Source organism: Mercenaria mercenaria, chromosome 1 (genome assembly GCF_021730395.1).
Source record: "Mercenaria mercenaria strain notata chromosome 1, MADL_Memer_1, whole genome shotgun sequence".
NCBI classification, from domain to species: domain Eukaryota; kingdom Metazoa; phylum Mollusca; class Bivalvia; order Venerida; family Veneridae; genus Mercenaria; species Mercenaria mercenaria.
The window spans coordinates 37,861,919-37,874,846 of NC_069361.1; the positions used below are offsets into that span (position 1 = coordinate 37,861,919).

At 34.2% G+C, this 12,928-nt stretch overlaps 1 long non-coding RNA gene across 1 annotated transcript in view; it reads left to right on the top strand.

Annotated features, from left to right (window-relative positions):
• The first annotated feature begins 1,848 nt into the window (after window positions 1-1,848).
• Window positions 1,849-12,928, top strand: part of LOC123545669 (uncharacterized) — a 35,056-nt gene continuing 23,976 nt past the window's right edge. Inside the window, exon 1 of the long non-coding RNA XR_006685413.2 lies at window positions 1,849-2,006. This is a non-coding gene — a long non-coding RNA (uncharacterized LOC123545669). The remainder of the gene's footprint in view (window positions 2,007-12,928) is intronic.

Sequence of the window (12,928 nt, forward strand, 5' to 3'; positions counted from 1 at the left end):
AAATGTTTGAGATATAAAAAGCAAAAATAGCCTCACAATCAAAGGCGTATATGCAACATTTGGCAACATTTCCTTTTAGAAAGAATTAGGTGATACAATAACACTGACGAAATATTCTGAAAATTGAACATAAGGCAAATATATATATAACTATTTGAATACCATTTGTATAATGAAACGAAAGCTATTTTAGGCACAATGATGTCATCATTCTTTCCTTATATGGACATTACCATACAAGGTAAATCAGTGTAAAAACCCACTAAGAGAATCATATTTTATAGATTATGATAAATTATGAATCTTAGTTTATGTGTAAAAGTGTATACCTTAAATTTAAGTTTTATTTTTAATTGTATTTAACAAATATATAAGGAAACAATAACGACGTCACTGTGTCCCAAATGGCTGTCGTTTCATTAAATTTATTCTGCTTAATTACCAATATCTCTTTTGTTTGTAGTCCGATTTTAAAAACTTTTCCACAAATTCATGTTTTATCAAACTCTTTCTGAATAAATAGCCCGATACATTATCAAATATTGTACTGTCCCTTTACTTATTCACCTGTCCGCTATACGAACATCGCACTTATAAACCAAATGTCATAATGTTGAGCTCTATGTTACCCCACATGATCTTATTTGAGGAATACATTATTTGTACCATCTGAATATATTTATTTATACCATCTAGATATGAGCCGCGCCATGAGAAAACCAACATAGTGCGTTTGCGACCAGCATGGATCCAAACCAGCCTGCGCATCCGCGCAGTCTGGTCAGGATCAATGCTGTTCGCTAAGGGTTTCTCTAATTGCAATAGGCTTTGAAAGCGAACAGCATGGATCCTGACCAGACTGCGCGGATGCACAGGCTTGTCTGGATCCATGCTGGTCGCAAACCCACTATGTTGGTTTTCTCATGGCGCGGCTCATATATCTATTTATACCATCTGGATATCTCTATTTATATAATCTGGATATAAAATGCGTTAGGCAGTTTAAATAGTGCGAAGGCCGAATCAGTCTTGACTGTACTTTGAACATATATCCAGGTGGTAACTACACAATCTTAATGCATTCTTGTACTTACAGGGTTTTCCCTTTTCTTTACATTCATTTATTTAATCAAGTGCTAAATACTGTTAAGAAATAGATATTTGAAACTACAAAATGGTAAACCTGGAACGGCCGATGCGTATTAGACCTTCCTGGGTAAACTAATGAAGGCTGTTGGAACAGCACATGTTCCAATGTCGCAGCACAATGCACATTATCCACGGGCATGCATACATATCGTATGTAAACTAGTGTTCTGGTCTTTGGAATGCCACAATATTCATTGGGGTTGATACACATTTTAACAGTAAACAGCTTCATAAGAGCTTCAGCTAAGCAACTCCACTTTGACTGCAAAAACTGTTACGACTATTTGACATAATGCGTTGCTTATGCAGTAAATACAACACTATACTACTGAAAGAACAATCGCACGATATTAGAATTTATGTTTCAGCCTTTTACACGGTAATGGTTAGTAACTTAATTTATAATTAAGACAACTGTTGAAATAGGAATATAAATTTACCAAAAATTTGTTCAAACGTATTTTTCCTGACTGTGTCCGTTTTACTGGATAGAAAATGTTCTAAGGTTTTATTTATGCGTTATGTTTCATTTGGTGCAACGGTGTAGACCGGCGGAAAAAGACTCGCCCTTGACAATTATGACGTCGGTACTGTAGAATTTGTAACATTTCTTGGAATTACCTAAAGATAAAATGTAGCGCCTTTTTACCATGTTCCGGTTAAAACGTAATCTTTCTGTAGCAGGTAACGTCTAGTGTTTTCACATTGGTCGCTGATGGTAAGTAAAGTGTTAATCACGTGACATTTTTTCACGCTAACTATTCAGTCTAGTCGTTGCTGTTCGAGGATAAAGAAGGGAACAAAGAAGAGAGACGATTTTCGCTGAGAAAAAAAAATGGCGCCAGAACACTAGGAAGGTAGCAAAATTGATAGTTTTGCATTTAAATGTTTGCTTTTTGGGGCTAGAATTCGATGTTTAGGGTTTCATTTTTATTTACATTAGATGAATTTGAATATCATGCTGCTTTTCCCCGAGACTTGACTTGCCGCCAGTAGGTTCTGTTGAAGCGTAGATGGCAACCACCCATTCGGTTTGATTGAGACTGGTGTTGAGAGTGAAATGTGCAACACCTAAAAAGCCACTGTTTATTTGGTACAGGTTCTGAACCAGTATCTCCTAAAAGTCATTGTCGTTGTTAGCCTCTGAACTTCCAATGGTCTAAAATACATTGTTTTCATTGGGAACAAATGTTAAGGTTCAAAAGCAGTATCCTCTAAAAAGCCATAGAATTAAATGGGAACATAGTGTAAGGTTCTGAATCTAAAAAGCCACTGTCATAATTGAGAACAGATTGCATATCTCTGAAGCAGTATCCTCTAAAAAGCAACCGTCATAATTGGAAACAGATTGCATATCTCTGAAGCAGTATTCCCTAAAAAGCCACTGTCATAATTGGGAACAGATTGCATACACATGTATCTCTGAAGCAGTATCCTCTAAAAAGCCACCGTTATAATTGGGAACAGATTGCATATCTCTGAAGCAGTATCTCCCAAAAAGCCACTTTCATATTTGGGAACAGATTGCATATCTCTGAAGCAGTATTCCCTAAAAAGCCACTGTCATAATTGGGAACAGATTGCATATCTCTGAAGCAGTATCCTCTAAAAAGCCACTGTCATAATTGGGAACAGATTGCATATCTCTGAAGCAGTATCTCCCAAAAAGAAACTTTTATCATTGGAAACAGATTGCATATCTCTGAAGCAGTTATCTCTAAAAAGCCACTGTCATAATTGGGAACAGATTGCATATCTCTGAAGCCACAGTCATAATTGGGAACAAATTGCATATCTCTGTAGCAGTATCCTCTGAGTATCTCCTGAAAAGCCATTGTCTTAATTGGGAACAAATTGTAAGATTGTTAAACAGTGTACTCTAAAATAGATTGTAAGACTCTGAACCAGTATCCTTTAAAAAAGCCATTGTCTTAATGGAAGCAGAGTGTAAGACTCTGAACCAGTATCCTTTAAAAAGTCATTGTTTTAATGGGAACATATTGTAAGACTCTGAACCAGTATCCTCTAAAAGGCCATTGTCTTAATAGCAACAGATTATAAGACTTTGAACCAGTATCGTATAAAATGTCATTGTCTTAATTTGTAACAGATTATAAGACTCTGAACCAGTATCCTTTAAAAAATCATTGTCTTAATTGGTAACAGATTACAAGACTCTGAACCAATATCCTTTAAAAAATCATTGTCTTAATTGGTAACAGATTGTAAGACTCTCAACCAATATCCTTTAAAAATCATGGTCTTAATTGGTAACAGATTGTAAGAGTCTGAACCAGTATCCTTTAAAAATCATTGTCTTAATTGGTAACATATTATAATACTCTAAACCAGTATCCTTTAAACAATCATAGTCTTAATTGGTAACAGATTATAAGACTCTGAACCAATATCCTTTAAAAAGTCATTGTTTTAATTGGTAACAGATTATAAGACACTGAACCAATATCCTTTAAAGTATCATTGTCTTAATTGGTAACAGATTGTAAGAGTCTGAACCAGTATCCTTTAAAAATCTTTGTCTTAATTGGTAACAGGTTATAAATAGGACTCTGAACCAGTATCCTTTAAAAAGTCATTGTCTTAATTGGTAACAGATTATAAGACACTGAACCAGTATCCTCTAAAAAGTCATTGTCTTAATTGGGAACAGACTGTAAGACTCTGAACCAGTATCCTTTAAAAAATCATTGTCTTAATTGGTAACAGGTTATAAGTCCTTTAAAAAGAATTGTCTGAATTTGTAAACAGATTATAAGACTCTGAACCAGTATCCTTTAAAAAATCATTGTCTTAATTGGTAACAGATTATAAGTCCTTTCTTTAAAATCATTGTCTTAATTGGTAACAGATTGTAAGACTCTGAACCAGTATTCTTTAAAAATCATTGTCTTAATTGGTAACAGATTATAACACTCTGAACCAGTATCCTTTCAAATATCATTGTCTTAATTGGTAACAGATTATAAGACTCTGAAACAGTATCCTTTAAAAAGTCATTGTCTTAATTGGTAACCGATTATAAGACACTGAACCAGTATCCTCTAAACTGTCATTGTCTTAATTGGGAACAGATTGTAAGACACTGAACCAGTATCCTCTAAAAAGTCAGTCTGAATTGGGAACAGATTTTAAGACTGAACCAGTATCCTTTAAAATATCACTGTCTTAATTGGTAACAGATTATAAGACCCTGAACCAGTATCCTTTAAAAAGTCATTGTCTTAATTGGTAACAGATTATAAAATTCTGAACCAGTATCATTTAAAATATCATTGTCGTAATTGGTAACAGATTATAAGACTCTGAACCAGTATCCTTTAAATATCATTGTTTTAATTTGTAACAGATTATAAGACTCTGAACCAATATCCTTTAAAAAATCATTGTCTTAATTGGTAACAGATTGTAAGACTCTCAACCAATATCCTTTAAAAATCATTGTCTTAATTGGTTACAGATTATAACACTCTGAACCAGTATCCTTTAAAATATCATAGTCTTAATTGGTAACAGATTATAAGACACTGAAACAGTATCTTCTAAAAAGTCATTGTCTTAATTTGGAACAGATCATTAGGCTCTTGCCAGTCCCCTATATAAAGTCATAGTTTTGTCATTCATTTTTCTGTAATTACAGTGTTAATGAGATATTTCTAATGGGTGATACAGAAAAATTTGAACTTTGTAATGTCTTTTTTTTTCTGTTTTGCTTATCATTTTTTTTTCAGATTATTTCAACTCTTGGAAATAATGTTAAATTGTAAGGTTCTGCTAAGGTGAGAAAAGTTTAGAATATATTGAGCCAATTCTACTCAAACTTTGACTTGGAGCTTTAAGTATTTTGCATCTTCCCCTTGCACTGTTCCCTTGCACTGTTCCATTTCCCAGCATGCACTCCTCGCTTTGCTTGCCTTCTTCTTAAAGTTCTGAGTCGAGTTTGGTATAATGTGCCATCAAAATTTTGTTAATTTTTATGCCTTCACATAATCAAACTGTTTCTATTTAGTTTTTCCGTTTAAACCGCTTTGCATACAAAGGATTCCAATGGAACTTTACAGAAACTTAAAGCATGATGATAAGTTGTCATTTACGTAGTATTTTGTGTCTTGCTAACAAGTTTTCATAAATTCTAGGGATTCCAATGAAACTTCTTATATTAGTGTTAATGAACGGTTATGCTGAGGGCAAGAGTCTGGTCTGTACCTTAAGGCAAGGGCAATTACTTCAAAATAGAGTATTTAATGTCTAAGAAATAACTTTAAACAATTGGAGAGATTCCAGTGAAACTTTATATGAATGTTGCACATATTATGAGAAGTTGTGTGTGCAACAGTCAGGTCAATACTTCCAAGGTCAAGATGACAGGCAATAGTCCAGTTAGCACTTTCAAGGTCAAAGTTACAAGAAACGGCACATATATACACACTCATGCATTTATAGTATTTTATGACTTGGCATTCCAATGAAATTTGTGTGCAATAGTCAAGGTCAAAGTGACAGTCAATAATTAGGTCAGTGAGTTCAAGGTCAAGGTGACAGGCAAGAACACTTATATACACTCTATACAATAATGAATTTAAAACAATTGAATTCCAATGAAACTTTACACAAATGTTCAACAAAATGAGCATTCAGTAGGGGACTGAATAAGAATATTTTCAGCCTTAGACTTATCTGATATAATTGCTTTCTTCACTGCATTTTACAGATAATTGATATTTCCATTAATTCAAGGCAAGGTTACATCTGATGAAACAAAATAAGGAAAGTGATACTGGATGCAAGAAAAGATGTTTTGACTTGCATTTTAAGGGCTTGTACATTTATTTAGGTCATTCTTAGGGAAAGTGATACTGGTAATAGGAACAGGTTTCTTCAAATTCTTGATTTGCATTTTAAGGACATATACATTTATTAAGGGCATCATTGAGGAAAGTGATACTGGTTATAGGAAAAGGTTTCTTGATTTACCTTTACTTAGGTCAGCAATAGGGAAAGTGATACTGGTTACAGGAACAGGTTTCTTCAAAATCATGATTTGCATTTTAAGGACATGTACATTTACTTAGGTCAGCATTAGGGAAAGTGATACTGGTTATAGAAAAAGGTTTCTTGATTTGCATTTTAAGGGAATGTACATTTACTTAGGTCAGCATTAGGAAAGTGATACTGGTTATAGGAAAAGGTTTCTTGATTTGCAATTTAAGGACATGTACATTTGTCTAGGGCCGCATTGGGGCAAGTGATATTGGTTATAGGAAAAGGTTCCTTAATTTGCATTTTAAAGACATGTACTTTTACCATATTTAGAATAGCAAAAGGGAAAGTGATACTGGTTATAGGAACAGGTTTCATGATTTGCATTTTAAGGACATTTACTTAGGTCATTCTTTAAGGGAAAGTGATACTGGTTGTAGGAAAAGGTTTCTTGATTGGCATTTTCTTAGTCAGCATTAGGAAAGTGATAACAGGTTCCTTTTGAAATTCAAGATGGCTGCGACACTGATGGCTAAAAAAAAATGTTACCAAATTGGTAATACCAAATGGTATCACATATGCTTTCATAAAAACATAACTTTCCAAACTAAAGGAAACAAATTTACAAGATTACAATTTGCCAAAGACTTACAAGGGAAAGTGATACTGGTTACTAAGGAAAAGGTTTCTTGATTTGCATTTTCTTGGGTCAGCATTAGAGAAAGTGATACTGGTTATAGGAACAGGTTTCTTCAAATTCATGATTTGCATTTTAAGGGCATGCACATTTACTAAGGTCAGCAAATTCATGATTTGCATTTTAAGGGCATGTATATTTACTTAGGTCAGCATTGGGAAAGTGATACTGGATAAAGGAAAAGGTTTCTTGATTTGCATTTTAAGGGCATGTTTAGTTTTTCTGTCATGAAATTATGTGAAAGGATTCCAATAAAACTTTACCAAACATTTAAGCATGATGTGTCATGCTTGAAAAGGTAAAGTACCGCCAAGTTCAAGGTCAGAGACAAAAAAAAAAACTTGAAGACACATTCATTTATAGTATTTTGTGTCTTGCTAACACAAGTTTTCATCAATTCAAGTGATTCCAATGAAACTTCTAACAAATGTTTATGAACAGTTATGCTGAGGGCAAGAGTCTGGTCTATACCTCAAGGCAAAGGCAATTACTTCGAAATATAGTATTTCGTGTCTAAGACATAACTTTAAACAATTGGAGAGATTACAACGAAACTTTACATGAATGTTAAAGCATTATTGAGAAGTTGTGTGTGCAACAGTCAAGTCAGTACTTCTAAGGTCAAGATGACGGGCAATAGTCCAGTTAGTACTTTCAAGGTCAAGGTTACAAGCATGTATTTGCATATCTGTGAAAAAACTGGGGGATGAAATTGAACAATTATCGATATTGTAGACTTTGGCTACTGAGTTTTATGAAAATCTCATTACAGCTGTATATTTAAGGATTGTTTGTTGCTGATTATTTAACCAACACTTAATACGCCACATTTTTATTAATTTTGAACCAGGTAACTTTCCTTTTTAGCTCGACTTTTCGAAGAAAAAGTAGAGCTATTGTACTCGCCCCCGCGTCTACGTCGCCGTTGGTTAAAGTTTTTGATAAAGTCAAATATCTGTTACTATCAAAGCTATAGACTTGAAATATAAAATAGTTATTTACTATCAAAGTCTACACCAGGAGAAACAATCCTCGTAACTCTGATTTGAATTTTGACAGAATTATGCCCCTTTTTAACTTAAGATATTTTGGTTAAAGTTTTTGATAAAGTCAAATATCTCTGTTACTATCAAAGCTATTGACTTGAAACTTAAAATACTTATTTACCATCAAAGTCTAGGGAAAGTGATACTGGTCAATTATGCCCTCTTTTTAACTTAGAATTTTTTTTTAAATTTTTAATAGTCAAATATCTCTGTTACTATTAAAGCTATTGACTTGAAACTTAAAATAGTTATTTACTATCAAAGTCTACACCAGGAGAAACAATCCCCATAACTCTGATTTCAATTTTGACAGAATTATGCCCCTTTTTAACTTAGAATTTTTGGTTAAAGGTTTTGATAAAATCAAATATCTCTGTTACTATCAAAGCTTTTGACTTGAAACTTAAAATACATATTTACCATCAAAGTCTACACCCGCGGAAACAATCCCCATAACTCTGTTTTGAATTTTGACAGAGTTATGTCTCTTGGAATTTTTTTCACTGGCAAAGCTCTAATTCAGAGTCAAGCACTGAGAAAGGTCGAGCGCGCTGTTTTATGGACAGCTCTTGTTTATGACTGGGGTACGTTTTTCTTGGGTGGGGGGTGGTGGTGATGGGGCAAAATTTCATTTTTTAATGATGCAACATTTACCACATGATCGCAGAAAATGATAGCCACTGATTTTAAGATAGATATCCAGAAATAGGTAACTGTTTAGGAATAAAATGACCACATACACTTTAAGAAATTGTAAGCCACTGATTTCTGTATCACTTATCAGAATTAAGGCTTTTGCCACTGTACATTTTAAAGGCACAAGTTTCACATTGATATTGAAGGATTTTTCAATGATTTTCATTATCATATCACTTTATTTATGCCACCATAATAGCCCAGACTATGTCATAAGTCAAAATAGCTATGTTTAAAGGGGCAAAATGTGGACACTTAAAAAGTAACTTATGCTTCTTTTACTTATCTTTATTTTAGGTATAAAAGCTATTGCTAAGGACTCGTGTATTGTAAGCCAGTCAAGTTGGCTACTTGTTACTGCTGCTGATTATCTTTTCCTTTTCTAGCGGAGGGAGTGAAGGAAAAAGCCTTTGCTCCTTTGCTTTAAACTCGTAGCTTCGGCTGTTGGTTATCATTAAGAAATGTGGTAACTGCATTTGGTTATTTTGTGGGGCGGGGTGTATTATAAACTATTTTGCTGACTATTGGTTACATATTCCAGAAGTGTGGTAACTGCCTTTGCTTTTTATGTTTTTTCTTTCAAATTAGAGATTTAATTAAAGATTGTTAGCTAGTTATTATTCTGGCTATTGGTTAATATTAAGGAAGTGTGATGACAATAGTTGTTTTGTGTTTGTTTGTTTTTACCTCTTTTTTCCCTCTTTTTTTTTCTTGGGAATAACTAGCCAATCATTATGCTGGCTAGTCTGCTGGTTAATATTAAGGAAGTGTGATGCTGTTTTTTAGCTCATCTGATTTTTTGGAAAAAAATGATGAGTCATTGTCATCACTTGATCGGCGTCGGCGTTGCCTGGTTAAGTTTTATGTTTAGGTCAGTTTTTCTCCTAAACTATCAAAGCTATTGCTTTGAAACTTGCAACACTTGTTCACCATCACAGCTGACCCTGTACAGCCAGAAACATTACGCCATCCTGCTTTTTGCAAGATTTATGGCCCCTTTTGTACTTAGAAAATATCAGATTTCTTGGTTAAGTTTTATGTTTAGGTCAACTTCCTAAACTATCAAAGCTATTGCTTTGAAACTTGCAACACTTGTTCACCATCATAAGCTGACCCTGTACATCAAGAAACATAACTCCATCCTGCTTTTTGCAAGAATTATTGCCCCTTTTGGACTTAGAAAATCAGTTTTCTTGGTTAAGTTTTATGTTTAGGCCTGCTTTTTTCCTAAACTATCAATGCTATTGCTTTAAAACTTGCAACACTTGTTCACCATCATAAGCTGACCTTGTACAGCAAGAAACATAACTCTGTCCTGCTTTTTGAAAGATTTATGGCCCCTTTTGGACTTAGAAAATATTGGATTTCTTGGTTAAGTTTTATGTTGGTCAACTTTTTTCTTAAACTGTCAAAGCTATTGCTTCAAAACTTGCAACACATGTTCACCATCATAAGCTGACCTTGTACAGCAAGAAACATAACTCTGTCCTGCTTTTTGAAAGATTTATGGCCCCTTTTGGACTTAGAAAATATTGGATTTCTTGGTTAAGTTTTATGTTTGTCAACTTTTTCTCTTAAACTGTCAAAGTAATTGCTTTGAAACTTGCAACACTTGTTCACCATCATAAGCTGACCCTGTACATCAAGAAACATAACTCCATCCTGCTTTTTGCAATAATTATTGCCCCTTTTGGACTTAGAAAATCAGTTGTCTTGGTTGAGTATTATATTTAAGTCAGCTTTTCTCATAAACTATCAAAGCTATTGCTTTAAAACTTGCAACAGTTTTTCACTATCATAAGCGGACGCTGTACCTCAAGAAACATAACTCTATCCTGCTTTTTGCAAGAATGATGGCCCTTTTTAGACTTAGAAAATCATGGTTAGGACAATATTTCTATTATACAAAAAAAATCAGATGAGCGTCAGCACCCGCAAGGCGGTGCTCTTGTTTCTCTTGGGTATAACTAGCCAATCATTATGCTGGCTAGTCTACTGGTTAATATTAAGGAAGTGTGATATATGACTGTTTTTTTTTTCTTGGGAATAACAAGCCAATCGTTATGCTGGCTAGCCATGTGGTTAATACAAAGGAATTGCAATGATTGCTAATTTTTTCTTGGGAAAGACTATTGTCATTGTCAAGATCACCATAGCCAAAAAAGGAAAACAGTTTCTGGCTGATTCAACTTAAGTTTAGATTGATCTGTGTCATCATCAAAGTTGGTTGCTTACTTATGTGGAGACTTACTTTTAAATTGTATATGGGACTGCTTATGCAAAAGTCAAGGTCATTGTCACTTAAAATACAGAAATTATTTCAAATTGAAAACTCTGTTAGGTAATAACTTTTGTAATGAATTTGAATGGAAGGAAAGCCATTAAAGGTTGGGATGCAGTTTTATGCTGCTAGAGTCCAGATCTAAGGTTGCTGTTACTAAAAATAGAAAACTTAACAGTCATCAAACTTGGTATAAAGACTAGGATCATGTTCAAACAGAACTGCCACTTGTCAAAAGAAGAAACCATGCTTTTATCTGTGGTCAGACATCTCATTTCATTTCATCTCGCTGTTTGAATAAAGCTTTATTGAGATGAATGTCCATTTCAAAAACAATGATTATAATGATGGAATGACTATCCATTTGTTGCTGGACTGGCATAATGATATTATTTTAGGTTACTGTTTAGGCCTAAAAAAAAAAATTCCTTGTTTCCGGTAACATGCTCAAAAAAATTAGGGTGGGTAGGTAGGTCGGAAATTTTTTTTTTGAAATTCTTTTTATTAAAGGAGACTTTTCGGAAATTATTTTTGTGTAAAAAAATGAATACAAATAAGGGGGTTATGCCTTTAGAGCATCAGTAAGTTGATTTCTAACATCATTGGCCATGTTTAAAGCATAAAAAGTGCAGTTTTGCAACTTTTTGTTAAAAAGTTGAAAAAAAAAATTCTCCAAGGCCATAAAAACATTTAGGGTCAGGCTGAAAATTTAGGGTAGGTCGGGATACCGGAAACAAACAATTTTTTTTTACGCCTTATTGCATTGATATTAGAAATTTTGTAAAATCTTTTTACTATAGAGGTATTTACAGTAACATTAGACTGTAAATAATTTTCAAAACTTTAGTAAGATTTTATCTACTGAATTTAAGTTTAAATAAAGTACATGGTTTTCTGTATTCCTTAACTTTCTAAAATTGCAATTGATTCATCGCAGATTTTTCTAGGGACTGAAGGAAAGGGTTCAATCAATACTTTATGACTGTATTCTTATACAGTTTACTCTTAATTCTGTTCTTCTGCTTTTCTATCTATTCTCATTATTTTCCATGCAGGTCCTGGCTACCTTTCTCAAGTTGCTGCCATATTAGATGGGTATTAAATTATGCTAGCTATCCCATGGTGTTACACTGGTGTATCTTACATCCACATAGGCCTCCCATGCTACTAGCCCATGCTGCCATGAGGGTCAGTAGTACATCCATCTTGCTCTCCTGTGTGCTACTGAGGTATACTTCATCCAACAAGCTAGTACAAGCTGCTACCAAGTTAGATGTTGTATACAACTAGCTAGCTTTTCATTAAGCTAGCACTCACTTCCTTCTTATGTGCTGCATATTCTAGTAAGCCAGCATCCCTTGCTTCTTGTTTGCTGCATATTCCATTAAGCCAGCACCCCTTGCTTCTTGTTTGCTGCATATTCCATTAAGCCAGCACCCCTTGCTTCTTGTTTGCTGCATATTCCATTAAGCCAGCACCCCTTGCTTCTTGTTTGCTGCATATTCTAGTTAGCCAGCACCCCCTTGCTTCTTGTTATCTGCATGTTCCATTAAGCCAGCACTACTTGCTTCTTGTTTGCTGCATATTCCATTAAGCCAGCACCCCTTGCTTCTTGTTTGCTGCATATTTCATTAAGCTAGCATTTCCTTGTTTTTTGTTTGCTGCATATTCCTTTATGCTAGCACTCCCTTGGTTCCTGTTTGCTGCATGTCCATAAAGCCAGTCCCCCATCCCCTCCCCCTTAGTTCTTATTTGCTGCATATTCCATTAAGTCAGCACTCTCTTTCTTCTTTATGTGCTGCATACTCAAGTAAGCCAGCACCCCCTTCTTATTTGCTGTATATTTCTGTTACATGGCTCTATCACACTGCGTGATAATTCAGCCATTAAATTGTTCTTTTTTCTTGACCCTAGACTTTCAGTCCTTACCTTTTTTAACAACCTGTTATCAGAATGAATGCTGCTAAGATGAATTTCTTTAAGATAATTATGAAGGTTTTTATATTCACAAATTATAAATACCTACTAATTTATCAAACATTAAATGATAAAGTGATTTTT